This window comes from Talpa occidentalis, unplaced genomic scaffold (assembly GCF_014898055.3).
Source record: "Talpa occidentalis isolate TD23 unplaced genomic scaffold, MPIMG_talOcc4v2.1 talOcc4.6, whole genome shotgun sequence".
NCBI lineage: Eukaryota > Metazoa > Chordata > Mammalia > Eulipotyphla > Talpidae > Talpa > Talpa occidentalis.
In genome coordinates this window covers 28,093,051-28,108,298 of record NW_023604972.1, presented here as the reverse complement: position 1 = coordinate 28,108,298, position 15,248 = coordinate 28,093,051, and the positions used below count along the sequence as shown (strand labels likewise).

Here is a 15,248-nt window from a genome sequence, read left to right as displayed (position 1 = left end):
AGGTTCTGGGCTGCTCCTCTCCCTGCCCTGTAACATCAGCAAGGGAGCAAGTTAAATTCTCTGAAATTTACTCATGGGTAGAGTAAAAATTAGCCAAAAGTTAAAAAGTTTTCCCCCTTCCTCTGGACATTATAGGGGGGGAAGTGTTATAGGACAGGGAGAGGGGCAGCCCAAAACCCCACAAACCTGCCTGTTCTAAATGGGTTCTGCCATCCGTCGCATCAACACAAAACATATGAGACTTTAATGGGAAGGAACTTTAATTAGGAAACAATACAGGAAAGGCAAAGAATCTAGTTTCTAAATCAAGCACCCAAAGTTACCCGTCCCCTCGTGGGTAAAAGTCCATCCATATGGGATCGGCCCAGAACAAGGCCCCAAAGCCTGCCACAAGTCTAAAGCATCTTCCAGTGGGGACCCACAGAAAAGGGTCAGAAACAACCAGACAAGCCCAGAAGGAAAAGAGCAAAATCAACATCAAGATAAAAGCTGCCATTGTCACCTCCCCACGGGTCTCACCCACATCTGTGTCACCCAGTCCACGACCAAAAGACAAGTGCAGTTTCTTCACGTGTCTCCTGGCTCCATCCTGCTTCCTTCCTCAGTCTCTTCTGCAGCTTCTCCTCTTCCTGCTCAGTTCCACTCTCCCTTGGGTGGGGCAGGGAACCTCCCCCTTTCCTGGGGACCACCCTGTTACAGAAGAACCTTAGGAATATTTTCATTTCTAAACCATCTTTTCAAATAGATGAAAAGAAGCATCAGATCAAGTAATGTGAAGTAAAATGAGTAGTGTAGATAATTGGAATTTAGTGCAATGTCTTATATCAAAAATTTTCAAAGAACTTTCATTCTTAAGTTATCTCAATTTTTGTTTTTTTACAATATATTTTTATAGAATAAAAACGGGGAGAATAGAGAATTTACATACATATATATATTTTACCCTTACTTTGTAAAAGAAGTAGTCAGTTTCCAAAAATTCTTTGAAATAAAGAAGTCTGGGAACTAATGAACTAGACTAATTGATAATATAGATTCACAGCAACATATTAAGTAATTAGAATGTACCACGAATTATATTCTGGTTAATTAAATTTTTGCATATAGTTTTGTTTCAGCCTGACTTATTCAATTCAATTTGACCTGCATTTATTGAAAGTCTTCAGTTATGTTAGGCATCATGTTAAGTGATGCTGATAGAAAGATGCATAAGCCTGGCTTTTTTGCTCTTTAAGAATAAACTAGACTGGGGCCTCCATGGTGGCACAAGGTGTTAAGAAGCAACCTATGAATCTATCCTGCACCTTTGGCTTACACCCCAGTTCTTGTATGCATAAAGAAATGAAAATAAATCTTTTTTTAAAAAAAGAATAAGCCAGACTAGTGCAAGAGACAGAAAAGGAAATATTTATGTTCTCTCTCCAATGTGACACTATTATCAGAATAGGTGTCCGTGGCAGAGAAATAATTAAGCCAGGGGAGGGAGTATAATCAGAGAAGAGTTCACAAAGAAGGTGACACTTACATTTGTGTGTGTGTATGTGTAGAAGAACTGGGGTATTGGCCAGAGGTGCAGGGAGTGAGAAGTTCCACCAGAACAGGTGGATCTACTGAAAGACACTGCTGCTAAGGGCAGTGGGCAAGACAGGAGAGGTCTGCTGCCCCATGTGGGTTAGCTCTCTGGCTGGGAATGGAACTCATGCCTTAGAGGTGATAGCACTGAGACTTAACTCCTAGGCCAGGAGGGAGGCCTTTAATTTTTTTAAAGATTTATTCATTTATACATACAAGAACTGGGTACGTGTAGGCCAGAGGTAGGGGGGGGGTGAAAGGATTCACCAGAGACAGAGTGGGGAGCAGAACAGACAGATCCACTGAAATATACTGCTAAAGGGAGCAGTGGGAGAGACAGGAGAGGTCTGCACCAGGGTTACCTCCCTGGTGGGGGAGCCAACTCAGGCCACATTGGTGTAGCATGATAGAGTTGAGACTTAACCTCTCTGCCACCAGGGAGGCCTTTCATTTGGGTTTTATGGACAAATAGAAGAGTGCTTTTTGTGAGCATGGAAAGGAAGGCTATTTTACATAAAGGGAACCACATGCCCAAGGGCATGGAAGTTTGTCAGCGCAGGATTGTGGAAATTGATAGGAAGTGTCAAAACGAAGTAGTGGTCAAAGAAGATAGTGGAGAGGTAACCTAGAGTCAGATTATAAAGAGACCTGCATGTTTTGCTGAGGCTTAGACTATATAGTCAGCATGTGCCTAGAGAATCTTAGAAGGACTTTAAAAGGAGAGAATTGGAAATCTTTCTAAAAGTGTATTATCTCCTATCTGCCTCAGTAAGCAGAATATACTGGATACAATTGAATCTTTTATTGATGATTGAAGATACTTTTGTGATATTCTCAAAGAATATCAGTAGTCATTTTCCAAAGGAACACATTTTAATATAGAAAGTGAAAGACTCATGAAATATTTCTTAAAGTTTTCTTATAAAATCAAATTGCTCTGAACTTACTTTCTCTTAAATTGAGTCATTCTTGTTAATATTAATGAGGGCCTGAGGAAAAAGATTTTTGTTGACGGCTTCTAATAATTGGATTTTTCTTCATTTTACCGTAGAAAATCACTGGTTAGTAGATGGTCTCTAAGCTATGTGCTGAGGGAAGGCTAAAATTGTACCAATTTGGGATAGAACTGGGAGATTGACTTTACTCTTTGGAGAATAGAGGTATGCTCATCATCCCCACTTCTTTCTTTAGTACATAACTACTGTAGGGAGGAACGGTGAACTGAAAGTAATTTGCAATGTAAATGGTAACAGTCTTTCTGAGGCAAATTACTGGTTAAACTATAGTAGGTCTTTGATATGGTTTACCTTTGTATATAAACAGGAAGAAAAAGTGGTCTTAATGTATTTCACCCTTTATAAGACTAACACAGATCTCCATATAAGGATATTTAAAAACTTTATAGTCATACTGGTACAATGGCGAAATGTTTGTTTAAAGCATAGGGATATAGCTTAGAAAGGTAGGAGAGAGTGTAAATTGTTAGTTTCTCCAAGATGAGAACTGGGACTGTGATCAGTAATACTGAAAATTCTTGAGTATGACTTGTATATTGGAAACTCTAAGCAGGTTTTCTGAATTCTTCCTCAATATGAAATACCAATAGGCTATTAGTCTCAGGAGGCTGGATGTATGGGCTAAAACGTGACAATCCTACTGTGGGCAGTGTGAAGCAGAGATAAAAAGAATATAAATTATATTTGTAGGGTGAGCTCAGTATGCTTGGTTAAAGGAAAGAAAATTTAGTGGTTAATGTTGACTGTTTCTGGAGTTACCAGGCTGGTGTGCTTTTGTAACAATCTGGACATCACGAAGCAGGTGTTTTACAAAGAACTGGAAAATATTACCTACACCTTGAACAACAACAACAAAAAACCTGTGTTGTGTACACATTGGAAACACTGATGTCTTTGTTTACAGATACTAAAACATAGACTATTCTCCTCTGATTATATTCTAATATAGAATATCGAAACCCAGAAGAAATCTCAAAACTTGAGTGGAGTAAATCAGCAGAAAGACACATATTTTACCTTGGCACTAGTGAAAAAAGCAACAAATAGGCTGAAAAATAGGGGTTTAATTACCGGCACTGAAAAAGATTTATATGTATCTGTGAAGCCTGTATGTAACCCAGACATTTCCTTGTCTCTTGCCCCAAGTAAACACCTAAACCACCTAAAAGGTTTCCTTTTTCTCACACCTCCATACTTCGGGTTTTCTATTACCCCTATTAATTTCCCCCTTTCTGGCACTAACCCCCAGGGGTACCCCGCGCGCTGCCACTTTCTGGGCACCATGCGTTCCCACCGCAAAAGCACTAAACATCCTGGGGTACAAAGTCTCTCCAAGTTCAATGACAAAGAGGGGGCGAACAGAATTGTTTCCCATAACATTCTTAGGTGGGTACCAAAGCGGTAGCTGTATCAACTCTTACTTACACTCCTTTTGGTTTTTTACATCTGAAGTAGGAAGCTGAGGAAGTTCGGATGCAGAACCCTACCAGGCTGCCGCGTAATTTCTCTTCTTAGAAATAACCTCCTGCAGCCCGCACGAGCTCCCTCTGCCACCTTTCTAGCCAGGGGACCGACGTCCTCGAGTTTTGAGGTTGGTGTACGAGGAGGTCTAGGCAATCTTTCCAGAGAAGTAATTTCGCTCCCTTGACAAGCGCTGACATGACACAGAGGTCGTGATAGAAACACTTTTAATGAAATAGGATTTTTTAAAAAATCAACGCTACGAGACAAACAGCCTTGCCTTCAGCTGTCTTTAGCTAGGGATCTCCCGGGTGGCATAATGCCAGGGAAATCGACGGCAGGAGTCCCGTGGAGGGTGAGTGAAAACTTGGAAGACTAAATCGCAGGTATATTCTGACTCCTCCTTACCCCTCCATTCACCAGCCCGCAAGATGAGGTTCGACAACGCCGGACCCCAGCTCCAGGTCCGGGTGCATTACTCATCAGCAGACGAGTCTGACTTTTTTCTTTTCTCCCTTTGCAGCTTTCCCTGGTGCAGGCTGCGAGTCTGCTCACGACCCCTCCCCACATTTGAAGGAAGAGGCGCTCCTTGGAAGGCCAACTAGGGTGGAGTTTGCGGCTCTATTTCTCAGCCCGGTAAAGGGAGAGCGAGAATGCATGAGGGGCGTGCAGCCCAGCTCCTTCCTCGCCCAACCCGGAGCACAGGAAGATGTCCTTGTACCAATAAAAATAAAGTTCGCTTTCCGGAGGCGGGAGGACGAGCCTTGAGTGCCAGCTCTCCAAAGCAACGACCGCGCAGACGGCAGAGAGTGATTAGCGGCAGCACCAACCCGGGCAGGGGGGCGGGGTGCAGGTGGGGGGGCCTCGGAGCGGCGGCCGGGCTGGCCAGTGGGGTGCGAGGGCCGCTGTTCCTGCTGTAGCGCTGCTCGCCAATCCCGCGGGCGCGGCGGTGGGCGGGGCGGGGAAGGGGTGGGACGAGCTCGCAGCACCCGCCGGGCGCTTGTCTGGCTCCCGGGGAGCAAGAAATCCGGTTAAAACACAGAGTCGGAGGGAGGTTTAACCACAGATCGGTTCCGATCGGATTATTCCTTAAAGGGGACGCGCCATTGTCAAGAGAAGGCGTCTGGGGCCCGAGGGCGGGGACCGGCGGCGCCCGAGGAGTGAGGCGGCTGCACTTGGATTGGGGACGGGTAGGTGTTGCCTGGGGAGAGGCGCTTCATTTCACTTTCTCTTCCAGCCCCAGGGACGGGCGCCGGGGTGCCCGCCGCCCGGCGGCCGCAGCCCTGGCGGGAGGCGGGCAGGCGGCCGGCGCCCCGCTGTCCTTCCCGCCGGGAGCCGGCCGGGGGGGCTGGCAAGCCGCGCCGCCCCGGCCAGGACCCGCAGCGGACACCGAGCCGCGGCGTAGCCGGGGTCTCAACCGAAAACCCGGCGGAGCGGCAGCGGGTCCTCGGGGAGCGCCGCGCGCCTCGGCCCCCCGCGCGCCCGGCTCCCTTTGCGCGCGCCCCTTCCTCGCGCGCCCGGCGCCCCTCGCGCGCCCGGGGCTGCTCGTGCGCGCCGCCTCCTCGCGGGTTCTCCCGAGCCGCCCGGCCGGGAGGGAGGCGGCGCCGGCTCGGTGGAGCGAGGTGGACGGCCGCGGCCGGTCTCGGCTGTGCAAGGAGGGCTGAGCATCCAACTTAGCGCGGCGGGAAGGGGCGTTGGGGAGCCGTGCCCCGCCGGAGTCGCCAGACCGGCCCAGCATTGTCCCCCTTTTCCTTTGCACTCGTCTCTCCGCCCACTGGTCGTGGGGAGGGGTGCAGACGCGAGCGCAGTGCCCGCGCCAGCCGGCCGCGCACCCCCAGACCCGGAGCCTTCCGGAGCCAGAGTTGGCCCCACGGACGCCGCAGCCACCGCCCGTGGGCGGTCCGGGCCTGCTGAGTGTCTTCGCTGCTCTCGGCTTCTCACGGGCGCTCGGCGCGCTTCCTTGCAACTTTTCTTTGCGGATGGATGGAAGTTGTGGCTTCCGGGCGGCAGGTTCTTTGGGCAGAGACTGGATTCCTGCGTTTTGGAGAGGCTGATTTCTAGGGCGAATTGGTTCTCGATTGCTGTCCGTCTTCCTTTCCATTCCATCCCAGGTTCGTTTCCAGGCACCTAAAATCGTTTTTCTGGTGGATCTGTAATTATATGGAAACATGAACCTCTTTTAGGCCAAGATTATATATGAAAAGGAAAAAAAAGGTGGCTGGAGAGTATTGCAGAGCGGCAATACCTCAAAGTAGGGCCGAATTTCCCTAACCTTTGAACTGTGAAAAGTATTAACCTCGATTTAGTGGCGGAGGTTCTTGTGCAAAAAAAAAAAACAAAACAAAAAACCCAAAAACAAACAAATAAAAAAGAAAAGAAAACACAAAAAACCCCACAAAAAACCAAAAAAATCTACGCTTCTCATGTCTATAGGATTAAGGAAAACAGACTTTGACAGAAGTAGTTTTGTGATACAGCGTTCTGCCTTAAAGATGAGCTTCCTTTGGTTAGTTTCTACTGCTGAACTGAGGCGTTGTAATGAGTTAACTGCCCTTTTTAGTGTTGATAAAAACAAGAATGAGGGTCTTTTATCTTGAGCATTATTTCTGTGGTACGTCTTTCAATACTTGCTTAAACATCTTATTTAGAAACAGCACCTCCCTTGTTAGAGACCTTATTTAGAAAAGGAATGTTTTCATAAGCGTTCATTTTTGACAGTTTCTTCTTGTGCAATACTTTGTAGAGTACTTGCATGTGCAAGTTACAACCTTCTAAACAAAGTAGCAATGGGTGTGTTATTCTGTAGTCTCCTTTTTGCTACTCATTATCAAAAACAGCATTCCATCCTGTCTTGTCTGCCATTAGGAGTTATTTTGTAAAGTTACTTCTCTGGAAGAGTGAATTTTGTTGAAACATCTGGCCTAGTGTGTTTTTTGTTTTTTTTTAAGCAACCCTAACAACTTCCCAGAACGTTCATTGATTAACTCACTGTCTAGTAATTTTGTGAGTGAAACACTTTAAGTTCACAGGCTCAGCAGTAACAACAAAGGAGAAACTATACTGGGGAAGCAGAGCCAATTTCAGATCATAATGTTTGAGAAATATTCTTCCCACAGCATTAGGAAAGGTAGACACATAAAAACAAAGAACTTCTTGTCGTAATCTTGATAGTATCTGGCATTGTTACACCTGATATCCCGCCCCCCCATCCGCTTATGTGATAAGAATGTCAGGCAAACTTGCTGGCATAATTTTCCTTTCCATCTCATAATAGAAAGTAAAAAATTCAACCTAGTTTCCCAATTTCTTTATTACTAGTTCATTTAAACAATAGAGGAGAGAATTTTTGAACCTTTAAAAGCAAACATGCAAAGAGAATTTTCTTTGAAATATGTAGACTGTGTTTCCTGGAAAACATATTTCCTGGTTTGTTTTTCACATTGTTTTAAATACATTGTCTTTTAGCTACAAGACACTGCCAAGACATTTCTTGAGTTGAGACTGCCCGTTGAGATCTTTGGGAACTGAAACTGTCCTCCAATTCTGTGTAAATTCACTGTGGGACCTAGCACCTTTCTAGCGCCCAAATAAATGTCTTGTTCTACGACTTTGTAGCAGAAGAAGACGTTGTTTAAAGGCCATTTGAGAGACTTTAACTTTAAAAAAGAAACACCTTTCTGAACAAGTTACACCAAAGAACAGCAATTAGGTCATTGTTGGGGGGAATACATCCATCTAGGTACTTTCTCGTACAAAAATGTGTTTTTAATGTCTTTAATATCTGTTCCATGGACATCTTGATGGTTGTTCTTTGCCATAATTATTAGAACTAGATTTAATTTGTCAACAACAATGCTGAGTACCCATTTCCCTAAGGGATATTATGAGAAGATAAAGTAGAAATGGCTGTCAGTCGCTGCTCTCAAAAGTTCTACAGTTTAATGGGAAGATGCAAAATTATTGTTCTTAGGCAAAAGACTGTGTAGTGCAGCACATAACAAGTACAAAGTAACAGCGACACAGATTCATGTCCAAATGGTAAAGGAATAGGGGAATGAGGGAAGAGACCTAGATGGGTTGGCAAAGTTTTCTTTGCTTTAACTTAGTAGGTTTTATACTAAGTTAAGATCAAGTTTTTAAGATCAAGTTTAAAAAAAGTATCTCTGGGGTTTTTCTGGGTGTATGTGCTTTCCTTTAATTATTTTCATCTGTAATATATTGGGGGTGGGCAGACCATGTGCTCTGGATTTCAATTATTGTTACTGCTCCAGTGGTATCATCCATTTAACCCAGCTCAGATGTCACCTGTTGAAAGCTCTTCCGCTTTTCTAACCATAAGTGATTGTTTTTCCCCTCCTGCTCCTGTAAAACCCTTTTACAGTGCAAGCTGTGCTTTGACAATGGTTAGTTTCATATTTCTTCATGAAATTGTAGGATCTTGGTAAAAAGCCATTAACAAAAGTTGTAGCAACCCCTTCCCTCCATTTTTTAAACTGTTGTTTGAAACACTGAGTCGTTTTATTAGCTCACCAGTATTCTATAAAATCATAAGAAGTTCATATAGTTTTTTGGAGGCAAGTATGTTTTTGTGTTTCAGGGAAAAATTTTTTTCTCTAACATCAGCTTTACCTGCTCATTGTCAAATGTTAGCAAAATGTCTAATTTAGAAGTTAAAAAAGGTCCCCTATAATAATGTCTTTATAACATCATAACTGTTGGTAATGGTTTATTCTTCTAATCTTCCCCACATCCACCCCACCCCATTTTATTATCTGCAGATAGGAAAAACATAAGCTATCACGCTTGAACATTTTAATTAGTAAATGTGTTTACTGGGTATGGAGAAAGGTAATCAGTTTTTGTGTACTTATTTATTATTAATTTTTCCAGGCTCATTAATTCTGGTTCTTTTACCTTATCTTGAGATATAGGGCATATCAGTATGTAGTGTGCTTGTGTTCAAAACATAACTCTCATAAATTATTTCAAAAATTGCTCAAAACTGTGTTCCTGAACGGTTTATCTGCTTTTAACCTGAAATATTTTTAGAATACTTTAAGCATAGTCTCTTCTCATTTCTTGATTTGTCTCATCTCTGGAGAGCAGTCAAAATTGCTCAGAGACTGCCCCAGGCACTCCCTGTAGCAGCCCACGGAGGAAGGTTTTGTTTTGTTATGCTCAAATCACTTACAGAGGTTTTACTCTAACCTTATGTTGCTCATACAAAAAGAGAGCTATAATTTAGGCTGATGAAGTAGGTAGGAAGATTCTATTTTTCTAGATGCTTCTTTAAGCTAACTTGAGAGTGGGGGAAGGGGAGATTCAGAAGTTTCTAAGTAGTTCACAAGTTCCTGCCCTAGCAGCTTCAAACAGCAAATTGAACTAATCAGCATTCATTCAAGTTGGACTAATCTCCATTCATTCAGCAAATTTTTCAAAAATATTTATTTATTTATTTATTTATACAAGAACCCGGGTACAGGCCAGATGCGTGGGAGGGTGAGAGGTTCACCAGAGACAGAGCGGGGAACAGAACAGGCAGACTGACGAAATACACTGCTGAGGGGAGCAGCGGGCTGCAGGAGAGGTCTGCGCGCCATGTGGGACCCTCGCTGGCAGGTCGGGATGAAACCGGAGTTGCAGAGCCTGCGGAAAGCATCACAGCGCTGCGCTCAACCGCCTGCCGGAGGCCCCCATTCAGCAAATTTTAATCCACTGAATTTCAGTAGGTGAACTGCACCTATTTTGTGCTCATGAGAGGCGCTGAGGATAAGATTAAGTCGGTCGCTACCAAGAGTTCTGAGCTCTACAGTGGAGTCTTTGACAGTGGTTCGTGTGGATTAAAGGTGGTGTAATTAAAGTGCACCTTAAGGTGAACTTCTTACTTGCTCTTGTTTATTGTTTTGCATAACTTCTTACAAAGTACTCAAGTAAACCAACCTGGTCTTTCACAAGGGGTAGGGTGGGGGAAGGGGTACATGGAGCTTATTAAATTTGTGAAAGCTAGAATTAAAAAAACAAACAAACTTAGACACTGTTATTCCTGTAGGGCAGAATATATCTGAAATTCTGCAGTATTGGTGTGTCTTCCCTTCCACCCTACAAGGAACATCCATTTCTAAGACCATTGGGAGAGACTACAGCTAGCTATATCTTAGCAGATCATTTGTATTTGGCTGAGAGAATAGTAGTTTTGTTAAACTCAGAATTGTATAATAAATAGATGGCTTTAACTGGATTTTTTATGAGAATAATTGTTTTGAAAAATCACTTATATTAAAATATAGTATGAAGTATTTCTAATTTTTATAAAATGCATGCCCTTACCCCCACATTGTTTTTGTATTTGTAGGGAAAGAATTGGATTGTTAAGAAAAGGGACCTTGGGGCCTCCCTGGTGGCCTAGGGGCTATCACTGGGATGGCCTGAATTCCATCCCTGGCCTGGAGCTAACCCACATATGGCTCAGCAGACCTCTCCTGTCTTGCCTGCTGCTCCCCTCAGCAGTGTATTTCAGTAGATACGCCTGTTTTGTTCCCCAGGTGAATCTTCTCACTCCCTGCACCTCTGGCCTATACCCCAGTTCTTGTGCATAAATAAATAAAAATAAATCTTAAAAATAAAAGGAAGGGACTTATAGGACTGTCAATAATGAGGTCAACCGGACCAGGAAGACTATCTGACTGAGGAGTACAACCTAGGGAATTTGACTATAATATGGCAGTTGTGACCATAATATGGCAATTGTGATTTGTCAAGTTTTGTGAAGAGGTAAACATTTAAAATAGTAGCTTTCTTGAGCTATGGTTTACATACCTTCTGCTTCACCTATTTAAAGTATAAAATTTGATGGTTTTTAGGATATTCCAGAGTTGTGTAGTCAATTTCATCACCTTTCCTACTACTTCCCTTCCTAGGTTATCAATCAGTCTCTCTCTATATATCTGCCTGTTTTGGGCATTTCATGTAAATGAAAAATAACATTTTAATGAGCTAGCGTTCCTTTGTAAATTGATCCCTCTCAGTGTGTATACATGTCAGGGTGGAGAGGTTCCTTTCATGATTTGTATAGCTCCAAGTTTATTTTTTTTTAAATTTTTAAAAGATTTATTTATTTATGCATAAATTTATGCATATTTATGCATTATTAATGCATAAAGAGCTGGGGTACAGGCCAGAGATGTGGGGGGTGGGGTGGGCAGGGCACGCGTGAGAGGATCTACCAGATTCAGCATGGGGAACAGAACAGGCAGACTGACTGAAATACACTGCTGAGGGGAGCAGCAGGTGAGACAGCAGAGGTCTGCTGTGCCATGGGGTTATCACCCTGCCCTGGGATCAGTGACTGGGGACAGCTCCACAGTACTGTGACTTAACCCCTTGCACCACCAAGAGGCCCAGCTCCAAGTTTAGAAAGATTTTCTTCCAGAGGAGCTTTGCATCCTTATTCTACTACCCAAGCTTGGAGAGTAATGGGAAGAGAAAATACTTTACCTCCTATAAAATCATAAGAATCATTTCAAGACATACATGTATGTTTTGAATTCTTCATACTGGACTTAAATCAAAGGTGGTAATTTAAAAGAAGTTGAAAGTACTTACTAAGTTTTAATCATTGCTGAATGTGATGCCATGTTTATATTATTGGTTCAAAATGTACTATTATTGTGCAACTTGCCATTCACTTGATCAAAAATAGGACTTTCTAGGGCCTCCCTGGTGGCTGAAGGGGTTAAGACACAACCTATGAAGCTATCAGCAGCCACTGCAGCACGAGTTCTATCCCTGGCCAGGGAGATACACACATGGCTCAGCAGACCTCTCCTGACTCGCCCACTGCTCCCCTCAGCAGTGTATTTCAGACAATCTGCCTGTTCTGTTCCCCACTTTGTCTCTGGTGAGTCCTCTCACCCCTCAACACCTTTGGCCTGTGCCCCAGTTCTTGTATGCATAAATAAATAAATCTTTAAAAAAAATAGGACTTTCTAGGTCACCTGTTTGTATTGCCCCTGCATAATATTTGTCGCTACGTAATAGGCATATATTGATTGCCTGATCACTGTGGTCATAGATATTTTTGTTGACTCTACTAGTCCTTATGTTCTGTGTCATAATAAGAGCTAAATTTTTTGAGTGCCTACTGAATATTGTAATGAATTCTTTCTGTGTGTTACTCTTTTTTTTTTTTTTTTAAGATTTATTTATTTATACATATACGTGGGGCCTCCCCGGTGGCGCAGCGGTTGAGCGCTGGGTTGCGAAGCTGCCCGCGGCCTCTGCGGCGCCGGTTCGATCCCCGGCTGCTCCCCGGCCACCGGAGGAGGGTCCCACATGGCGCGCAGACCTCTCCTGCCGCCCGCTGCTCCCCTCAGCAGTGTATTTCATTGGTCTGCCTGTTCTGTTCCCCACTCTGGCTCTGGTGAATTCTCTCACCCTCCCGCACTTCTGACTGTACCCAGTGCATGTATAAACAAAAACAAACAAAATAAATAAATAAATAAAAAACATGCCTCTATTAAAAAAAAATACTAAAAAAAAAAATAAAATAAATATTTATACATATACGAACTGGAGTACAGGCCAGAGGTGTTTGTGTTGGAGGGTGTGGCGGTGGTGGTGAGATGATTCACCAGAGACAGAGTGGGGAGCAGAACAGGCAGAATGACCGAAGTATACTGCTGAGGGGAGCAGCAGGCGTGACAGGAGAAGTCTGCTGCACCATGTGGGTAGCTTCCTGGCTAGCCGGGGATTGAACTCGTGCTGCAGAGGCTGCAGGTAGCTTCATAGTGCTGTGCTTAACCCCTTGCGCCACAAAGGAGGCCCTGAGTGTTACCTTTTAAGGTCAAAGATGCCATTTATTTTTGAGAATTTTCTGTAATTATCTCCACTGATTGTAATTTTATAGGCTTCTGACCATCTCTTTGTCTTTTTAAGATTGATTTGAGAGGGGCCTCGCCCTGGTGGTGCAGTGGTTGAGCGCTGGGCTGCGAGGCTGCCCGCAGCCTCTGCGGCGCTGGTTCGTTCCCCGGTCGCCTGCGAGGGTCCCACAAAAAAAAAAAAAAAAAAAGATTGCTTTGAGTGACCATGTTTTATCAAACCTATGATACTGTGGTACTGGAGCTTTCTTGATCTTGCCATGAGATGCAGGTGTAAGGTTTTCACCAACTACATCCTGTTGCTGGATGACAGCAATTGTAAGACACCGTTGTTTCAGAGCATCTGTACTTCAGAGAGGTTCAAGTGCTTTGTCAGAGGACATCTGCGAATTGATGAGCATGAGATCCTAGTTTGTTCACTTATTGCAGTGCAGCCTCATTAATTTAGATGGTAAAATACTCAGATATCTGCTTTGTCACCTGGATAGATTTCAGCATATTTCAACTTCTCACAATTCTTTGTTTTGGTTTTTTTTTAATGTCTATTTCATGGTAACCTTCAGATGTGATGTAATTCAGTTCATAGTAAAGAATGTTAGTTAATTTAAATGCAGTTTTCAGTTCATTCTCTAAAAATGGATTATGTGGTAATACCATAAAGTGTTAGTAAATAAACATAATGCTGCTAAAAATGTTACTTTGTTGGTTCCATTCATGTGTCTTGGTTGCTAGTAAACTCATCACTTATTTGCAGAATAAACCCCAACCATTAGTCTCCTCAGTCAGCAATGGATATACCATTATAGTTGTTGGTGAAACCATTCCTTTCTAAAGCAAGTCTGGATCCAATTGGGGTGGAGGGAGGTTTGATTTACTTATGACTTTGCTGTTTGCTGTATCTTTTAGCTCTCAACCCCCCCCTGTCTGTAGTGGTTTTCTTGCCCTTTGAATTTAACATTTTTGGTGTGCTGTGAGAATAGAACCCGAAACCACACTTGTTGAATAGGGGATAGAAGTGATAGACGGTTCTAGATGAGGAACCAAAGAACCTCTTGTGTGTGGAGTTTTTGTGCTAGTATCTTGTTATGTTATGCTTTTATTGCTTAGAGGGTTCTTGGATATCTTTCCTGTTTTTGGACTCTGTCTCAGGTAGCTGCCGTTTCTGGTTTAGCGGAAGGTGTTTTAACAGGGTGGAACGCTTCCTTCCTCTGATTAACGCATCTCTTAAAAATTCTGTCTTACTGAACAGAAGGGAATACGATAATGGTTCGTGGCTGATATGGCAGGAGAATGACGAGGACTACAATGATGTAATAAAAATAATAAATTAAAAAAATAATTCTGTCCTTCTACATCTAATTCAAGTGGATGGAGAATACTGTTCTCATTTTTTGGATGTTTTGATATTTCACTTTTTGTAAGAACCATTATAACCCCTATGCTTGTACCGTGGGACACTTGTATGTAGTGGTATAGTATCTGCTATAACAGACAACCTAATAATTCCGTGAGCCGGAGTTAGAGGCCTTCAAGAAATGTGAGGCTGTTATCGACATATAATTATATTTAAACTGGATATTTGCTAATCTGTTTTCTTTGAGGTAAATTATCTTCGTAGAGGCCCATTTCTGTATTTGCACTGCTGATCATCTAGACCATGTCTTGTATTTAATATTCCTGGCAATATTGAACCCTACTCTACTTTCAATAAATGCTGATTAGAGTTCTAGTCATTCATTTCCTTAGGGTTGTCTCACTTTTTCCTATTGTTGAGCTAACTCATGGAGTCAAAATGCTTTTAGAATTGCAGTGTCTTTAGGAAGGAGAACCTGTGTTTTGCACATGAGAATGAGATTGTAACTTGCTTAAACTGTGGCTAGACTTTGAGTTCTTTCTGGCTTTTAGTCCAGTGTTTTTCTTTGTTAGCTTGTGCTTCCTCAAGTAAAAATTAAGGACTAGATAGCATCTTAGACTTTTGTGGCCTGTGCAATGAGATAAGCAAAAAATTTTGTTACTTCCAAGCATTTGAAGACATTGAGTCTGTATTCCCAATATGTTTGTGTGTTATAGAGTGTATATTACATATCATGTACGTAAAACACTAGCAAAACATGAAGAGGTAAAGATGAAAATGTTTTGGAGCAATTTAAAATATGTTATATCCATGTTTTGGGATTCCCTTAAAATGTTAGTGATTTTTAGGCTAAATGATTGCCTGTCATGGGACTTGAAAGAAAACTTTTTGTTTTGAAATAAGGATAGACGCTTGGGAAGTTGCAAAGATAGTACAGGGAGTCCTGTGTAACCTTAATTCAATGTCTCC

At 42.8% G+C, this 15,248-nt stretch overlaps 1 protein-coding gene across 9 annotated transcripts in view; it reads left to right on the top strand.

Annotated features, from left to right (window-relative positions):
* Positions 1-5,023: 5,023 nt before the first annotated feature.
* Positions 5,024-15,248, top strand: part of FRYL (FRY like transcription coactivator) — a 222,153-nt gene continuing 211,928 nt past the window's right edge. For all 9 annotated transcript variants that reach the window (XM_054688115.1, XM_054688121.1, XM_037529430.1 and 6 more), the window contains exon 1: positions 5,024-5,239. The gene's annotated coding sequence lies outside the window, so the exon portion shown is untranslated. The remainder of the gene's footprint in view (positions 5,240-15,248) is intronic.